The 8,015-nt window shown below is 44.6% G+C and overlaps 1 non-coding gene across 1 annotated transcript; it reads left to right on the plus strand.

Moving 5' to 3' along the window:
* The first annotated feature begins 6,711 nt into the window (after nucleotides 1-6,711).
* Nucleotides 6,712-6,824, plus strand: LOC114694111. The gene has a single exon (XR_003734644.1). It is a non-coding gene; the product is annotated as a U8 small nucleolar RNA (small nucleolar RNA).
* Nucleotides 6,825-8,015: the final 1,191 nt, after the last annotated feature.

The following is an 8,015-nucleotide window of genomic DNA, read 5'->3' on the forward strand; positions in this document are numbered from 1 at the left end:
TCTTTTTATAAATGGTTTTGTTTTTCTTTTTAATTATGTGGATGGGGGGCAGGGATGGGCACAAGAGTGTAGTTGCCCTTGGAGTTGAGAGAGTTGGAGCCCCTGTAGTGAAGGGCAGCTGCTGCCGGCTGACATGCTGGAAACTGAGCTCAGGTCTTCTAGCAACAGGAGCACTTACCAGGCAAGCCATCTCTCTAGGCCTTCCATTCTTTGCAGGGCCACCAGGGAATGTGCAGACTACCACCGTTAGGCAGTGTGGAGAATGGCTGCATGTAGAGGCATTCCATGTGGTGTTTTAGGACCAGCTTCTTTCAACTGCATGTTTTTAAAGTTGGTCCATGTTATGGCATGCAATAGTACTTCATGCCTTTAAATTTTACAAGTTTTATTTATTATTATGTATGGATGTTTTGCATGCATGTATGTCTGTCTACCATGTGTGTACCCAGTGCCCACAGAGGCCATAAGATGGCATCAGATCCCGTGAAATTGGAGTTACAGGTGGTTAGGAGCTGCCATGTGGGTACTGGGAGTCAAACCTGGGTCCTCTAGAAGAACAGTCAATGCTCTTTACTGCTGAGCCATTTCTCCAGCCCCATTTCATGACTTTTTATAACTCAATAATATCCCAGTGTATGGATTTACCACATTTTGTTTATCTATCAGATGGTGGACATGAATAGTGATGCCATGAATGTTCGTGTGCAAGCTTTTTACTTCTTTCTCTTGGGTATATATACCTATGAGTGAACTTGCTGGGCCAAGTCAAACTCCATGACGTTTTAAGGAACTCCCAAGTGGCTATGCGATTTTATGGTCTCACCCGTAGCCTATGAGAGTTCTGGCTTCTTGCCAGCACCAGTTGCTGTCCACCACTCTAACTGCCCTGTTGTGGAGTGGTAGCTCATTTGCTGGCATTTCCTTGATGGCTTATGAAGCAGAGCATATTCCCAGAGCCTACTGGCCATTTGTACATCTGAAATCTTTGAAGAAATACAGCTGACATGACCACTGTAACCTCATGAGTCTTGAATCAAAACCACTCAATTAAGCTGCTTGAATTCCTGAACTTCAGAAACTGTAACACACACACAGAGACACATAAAGACAGACAGACAGACACACACACACACACACACACACATGCACCAAGTAGGTGCTGGAGGTGGTGCTAGGGATTGAATATGGATTCATGCATTTTAGGCAATGGTGTGTGTGTGTGTGTGTGTGTGTGTGTGTGTGTGTGTGTGTGAATTCAAATAACATTTAATCCATCCACAACCTATGCTTGTTGTGACACATAAAATGGGGTGATTTTTTAAAAGTTTATAGATACTTTATATAATATATATAGAGAGCTTTATTTCTTTATTTATTTGAGACAGAGTTTCTCTGTGTAACCCTGGCTGCCCTGGAACTAGCTGTGTAGACCAGGCTAGCCTTAAACTCAGAAATTTGCCTGCATCTGCCTACCCAGTGTTGGGACTAAAGGTGTATGCCACCACACCCAGCTAAGAGAAGTTCTTTTAAACATGGCAATAGATAACTAACACAGAAACATTCTATTGAAATGGGAAACACAGAATTGGAGAGATGGCTCCATCATTGAGAGCGCTGGCTGCTCTTCTGGAGGACCTGGGTTTAATTCCCAGCGCCCACATGGTAGCTCACAACTGCATATAACTCCAGTTCTGGGAAATCCAATGCCTGCTTCTAGTCTCAGTGGGTACCAAGCATGCAAGTGATATACAGACATACATGCCAGTAAAACATCCATACACACATACGTAAATGAGTAAATAAATAACAATAACATATCATGGATGCCCACAATAATGCAGAGACTCAGCCAATGCAATGACATAGAAAAAACGTTTTAATATAAACTTTGGAAAGGAAGAAAGAAAACTGTCATGTTTCTAGATTGATTTTTTTTTTTTTAAACCTGGAAACTCCTGAAGCATTGGCACGAGGCAGGGAGGGCTCAGTTGGTAAGGTGCCTTTCACACAAGCATGAGGACTTGAGTTTGGACCCCCAGAACTCAGGCAAAAAGCTAGGCGTGGTCACACATGGCTGTAACCCCAGGACTGGGGTGAGGATGGAGGGCAGAGACCAGTGTATTTCTGAAGCTTATTGGTCAGCCAGCCTCCCTGAATCAGGGAGCTTCCGGTTCAAAAGGGAGCTTCCAGTTCAATGGAAGACCTTGTCTCAAAATACAAAAGTAGAGGGGCTGGGGAGAGATGACTCAGTAGTTAAGAACACTTGCTGCTCTTGCAAAGGACCCAGGTTCAGTTCCCATCTCCTACATGGTGCTCACACTGAAAGCAGCAGATACGTGCTTGCAATACATTCCAACAAAACACTCACACATATAAGATAAAGATCTTTGTGGGGGGGAGGTGTAGAGCAACTGAGGAAAGACACTCAGCGTTAACCACCGACACATGCACATGCACCTACACGTACCACAGCAGACCCACACATGGACACACCAACCCTCCAGCACTTAGGGCATCTCAGGTATTAGGAGCCAGGCTTTCCCTAAGGCCCTGATATGTAGAGAAGGAACATAGTCCCTCCCCTGAAACCAGGAAGACACTTTGCAGAACCAGTAGTGTCCTGGGGCCAGGGCCTTGGGAGAGCTGTAGTTTCAGATCCTGGGAACTCGACACCCCCTCGCCCCCCCCATCACCCCTCGAAGGCCTGTGATTACCAGTCCCAAGGTTGCTAAGTGTGTGGTCTGTGACACGTTTGAGATAGCCTGCGTTCCCTTTGTGCAACATCGCTAACTTTGTCCCATTGCTTGACGACTTTCTGCTGACTCTGTCTCATTTCCCCCAGCAAACCGCATATAAGATGTTGTCCTTCTTGGCATGAATAAACTTGCTTGGCATAAGCTATGAGCTTATGTAAGACCTCCTGGTCCCAGCTTTCCTATCTTCCTTATTTCCTCATCCCTGGTCCTCCTGCTAAGGACCCTGTCACTAAAGAATGACCTGCTGGTCCAGGTCATCTAGAGTACAGGGACAAAGTATAATGACAGGCAGAAATAAACCCAAGGTAGGCCTTAATTTGAGTTCAAATTTTAAATTTTTTTTTCATTTATGTAGTATGTGTATGTGCATGGGACAAGGCACATGAGCATGCCGTGACTCACACATGGAGGTCAGAAGACAACGTGAGAGAATCAGTTCTCTCCTTCCACTGTGTGGATTCTGTGATCAAACTCAGGTTCTCAAGCTCATCAACAGGTGCCTTTATCTGCTGGTCCATCTCCCTGATCTGAGTTCAAGTTTTTCCTTAGTCTTTGATAATAAAACAGAGATAATAAGAGTACCCAAGGCTCAAGGACCGATGTGGGTAGGAGCAAAGTTCATTAGTTATCATGGAACATTTGGCAAATAAGATCTTCGCTGAGGGCAGGAGCAAGGAAAGGTGGCAGTGTAAATGACTGGAGGCCCAGGTCCCAGGGCTGCAGACTCTGAGCTCTTTCCATTTTACCAGAAGGTGCCTGCTTGCTAAAGGAGTCTAATAAAGCTCCAATACCTGCTGGGGAATATTAGCTGAAGATGTGTTACATTCATTTATGCTGTGGAATGTTTGTTTAATGATGCAAAGATGTGCTGCATTCTTTTATTTATTTATTTATTTATTTATTTATTTTGGTTTTTCAAGACAGCGTTTCTCTGTGAAGCTTTGTGCCTTTCCTGGATCTAGCTCTGTAGACCAGGCTGGTCTCGAACTCACAGAGATCCTCCTGCCTCTGCCTCCCGAGTGCTGGGATTAAAGGTGCGTGCCATCACCACCTGGCATGTTGCATTCTTTTATGATGCATTTGTTTAACTCTGTGAAGCTGTGTTACTTTGCCTGTCTAAAACACCTGATTGGTCTAATAAAGAACTGACCAGCTGGTAGTGAGGCAGGAGAGAGAAATAGGCAGGACTGGCGTGCAGAGAGGATAAATAGGAGGAGAAATCTAGGGAAGAAAGTGAAGAGCAAGGGAGTGAGAAAAGGAGGAGAAGAGGATGCCAGGGGCCAGCCACACAGCCACACAGCCAGACACGGAGTAAGAAGGAAAGAAAGGTATATAGAATAAAGAAAGGTAAAAGAGCCACTGGCAAAACATAGAAAGAAATGGCGGGAGGCAGAGCCAGGCAGATCTCTGTGAGTTCAAGGCCAGCCTGGTCTACAGCTTGAGATCCAAGACTACACAGAGAAACCCTGTCTCAAAAAAACAAAAAACAAAACAAAAAAAAGAAAGGAAGGGAGGGAAGAAAGAAAGAAAGAAGGAAGGAAGGAAGGAAGAAAGAAAGAGAAAGAAAAAGGAAGAAAGAAAGAAAGAAAGAAAGAAAGAAGAAAGAAAGAAAGAAAGAAAGGAAGGAAGGAAGGAAGGAAAGGGAAAGGAAAGGAAAGGAAAGGAAAGGAAAGGAAAGGAAAGGAAAGGAAAGGAAAGGAAAGGAAAGGAAAGGAAAGGAAAGGAAAGGAAAAGGAAAGAAACGGGATAATTTAAGTTAGAAAATCTGACTAGAAACAAGTCAAGCTAAGGCCTGGTATTAATAAGAATAAATCTCGGTGTATTTACTTGAGAGCTGGGTGGCAGGCCCCCACAAGGTAAAAAAAAAGCTAACTACAGATACCCAGTCCCTTCCTGTCACTGGAAAGTCTTGGGGCAGTCACTTTCTTGACTGAGTACCTATGATGTATTGTATTGTTGAAATGCCTGCATCTGTGTTCTGGGGTCTCAGCTTCCTGCCACTGACAAAATGGTTTTGATCACTTTTAAAAAGAGGAAAGCTTCGTCTTGGTTCATGGCTTCAGTCCATTGGCTACTTTGGGCTTGTGGCAACAGCACATCATATTGTGAGCATGTGATGGGGGAAGTCTAGAAGTCTACCCTTCTGTTGTGTCACGGCTTCCTCGGAGATGAAAACCTTCCTTTTTTGGTGGGAAGCTTGTTAATGCTTAAGATAGGCAAGAGGAAATGAAAGCTATTTTAAGGGCAAGTGAAACATTCACTAAGGGAAGTTCACTGAGCTCTGAAAGTAAACAATTCAATAGCTTCAGGAAGTCCCTGAAACTGACCAGTTTTACTGGGCCCCTCCCTCCCCAAGTGTATGTAAGTAGTAAGGACTGCTGAGAGACATGCCCAGACAGCTGAGTTGCCTAAAGTAGGCTCAGACCAGCTGAAGTGCCTAGGAGAAGCAGAGACCAGCCAAGCTGTGTGGAAGAGACCCAGACCATCTGATTATCTAGGAAGGACACTCTCCATCCTGTCGAGCTGAATGCAGGTTATGCTGTGTGTTTCAGGTTTCTAGTTTTGGAGGGTGTCATACATGCTGATGTGGGCTTTAATGATACAGCTTTCAGTTATTCCTGTTCTTGTAACTAACCCCTGGCTCATGTTCCTGTAACGTCAATAAAACTCAGTGGCTCAGAAAATCGAACTTTGGTAGCAGCTGTACTTTGGTCCATCATCCTATTTGAGTGAGTATACATTTGTTTACAACTCCCCAGAAGCAGTGTCGAACAGCATCCTCACAGAGGGAACCGTTTCACACGGCACCCTCCTGGAGCCAGGAGAAAATATAGAAGAGGCCACAGGCCCAATGTCCCTTCAAAAGCAATTCACTCGTTTTGCTCCACTGGGCCCCACAGCTTCCATCATCTCCCAGTAGTGCCACGGGCTAGTGACCATAGGATCCAAGAGGGTGATAAGGGGACCAACAAAGAGAAGACTTCCAGTAACTCAGGAACTGTACAGGAAAGTCAGAGGAAACATGGGGTGGCATGGTCCTGAGGGTACTGTACAGCTGGACAATGGGCTGCAAAGGCCCTGGGGTATGGGACTGAGTGTGAACTTACAGCCTTCCTAGTTAGGTGGCACTTAAGACTACAGTCCCACCATGTACCATTGGCAAGGGAACAGATGAAACAGAAATTTCTGGCTACATTTTAATTACCTGGGAAAATGAATAGCATTTATTCAGTGTGTGTGAATCAGTTCTCTCTCTTCTGCCACCATGCATGTTCCAGGAATCAATCTCAGATAAGTAGGCTTGGTAGCAAGTATCTTTACCCACTGATCCCTCTCACTGGCTCACCGTTGATATTTCTGTTACTTGGGGTTGGAGAGATGCTCAGCAGTTAAGAGCTCTTACTGCTCTTGCAGAGGACCGAAGTTCAATTCCCAGTACCCATGACTCATTGCCCCAAACTCCTGCTCCTGGGCAAGCTGATGCCCTCTTCTGGCTTTCAGTGACAAATGCACCCAAATACACATCTCACACAAACACACGTACATAACATAATTAAAAATAAAAAGAAATCCTTAAAAATATTTTTGGTTATTTTAAGTTATAGTCAGCTGGGTGTGGTGGCACATTCTTGCAATCCCAGCACGTGGGGGTTAGAGAAAGAAGACTCAGGAGTTCCAAGTCATTAAAAAAATATGACTTCACTGGTGTCCCGTGGTTTTCCTGATACATCTGGCAACCTTACCCAGCATATGTGAGGCCTTTAAGAAGTTCTAGGATTGGGACGGAAAAGATGACTCAGGGGTTAGGAGCACTGGATGCTCTTTCAGAGGACCCAGGTTCAATTCCCAGCAACCATATGGCAGCTCACAACTATCTGTAACTCCTGTTCTAGATCTGATACTTTCACACCAATGCACATAAAGTAAAATTAAATAAAAAAGAGAAGTTCTAGGATCCTCAGCGAGGCAAATCCTTACCCGTCTCTCTTTTTGGAGGGCAGACAGAAAATGGTGATTGGAGGTTTTGTGTAACCAGAACCCACGGCATCCTGATTGTCCCTACCTGTGTCTCTGATGATGACATTTGTTTACAGGGCTGAAGAGATGACTCCACAGTTAAGAACTTCTTGTAGAGGACCCAGATTCAATTCCCAGCACCTGCACGGTGGCTCATGACCATCTGTACTCTAGTTCCAGGGCATCCAATACTCTCTTCTGACCTCTTCAGACCCTAGGTACGCACATGATACACAGACATACTCGCGGGGAAAACACTCATACATGTTAAAAGCAAACAAACAGCAACAACAAAACAACTGGGTGGTAATGATGCATACCTCTAATCTCAGCACTGGGAGGCAGAGACAGGCGATGGATCTCTGTGAGTTCGAGGCCAGCCTGGTCTACAGAGCGAGATCCAGGACAGCCAGGGCTACACAGAGAAACCCTGTCACGAAAAACCTAAATAATAATTTTTTTTTTTTTTAAAAAGGAAGCTCTGGGAGCTGAACCCACCCATAGAGTGAAAAGAATAGGTGTTTGGGAAACATCAAAAGTGAATCAGGACACTCAAGGGAGGTCTCATTATAGAATTTTACCTGTGGTTGACTAAATAGTAGCGGTCTTATATCTATACCCAAGGCCTCAAGGGCAGAGGGATATTTGTATTAGGCCCCAGGCTCTCCTGGCTACTGTGATTTGGAAGCAGTTTCGATTGTCAACTAGTGAATCCATGTCTCCCAGTACCCGCCTGACAGATGAACACAGCTGTGCATGGTTGCCTGTGCCTGTAATCCCAACCTGGGAAGTGAAGGCGGGAGAATCAGGAGTTCAAAGTCTACCTTGGCTACATAGCAAATTCAAGGCCAGCCTGAATTTGCTACAGGAGACCCCTGTTCCCAATATAATAAGACTGTGCTCATGCCAGCCCTGAGCAAGAGAATGTTAATGCAAACCGCGGAGATAACCTAAAATATTCTTGCTGTGGCTTAAAATGTAATGAACTGAGGACATTAATTATAGTAATATATTTTATATAATGTACTGCACCAAATATTATTTTGACCTGTCATTAACATTTTAAAATGATGAATGGGGTACTTTACAGGCTTTTTCATACTGCCTTTAAAAATCCTCTCAACAGCCTAGCACGGTATTGAGGACCATCTCTTCTCAGGAAGAGAGACAGGATCAGAAGCTCTGGGTTATTCTCAGCTACATATCGAGTTTGAGGCCAGCCTGGGCTATGTGAGACCCTAT

Source organism: Peromyscus leucopus, chromosome 7 (genome assembly GCF_004664715.2).
Source record: "Peromyscus leucopus breed LL Stock chromosome 7, UCI_PerLeu_2.1, whole genome shotgun sequence".
Taxonomy (NCBI): Eukaryota; Metazoa; Chordata; class Mammalia; order Rodentia; family Cricetidae; genus Peromyscus; species Peromyscus leucopus.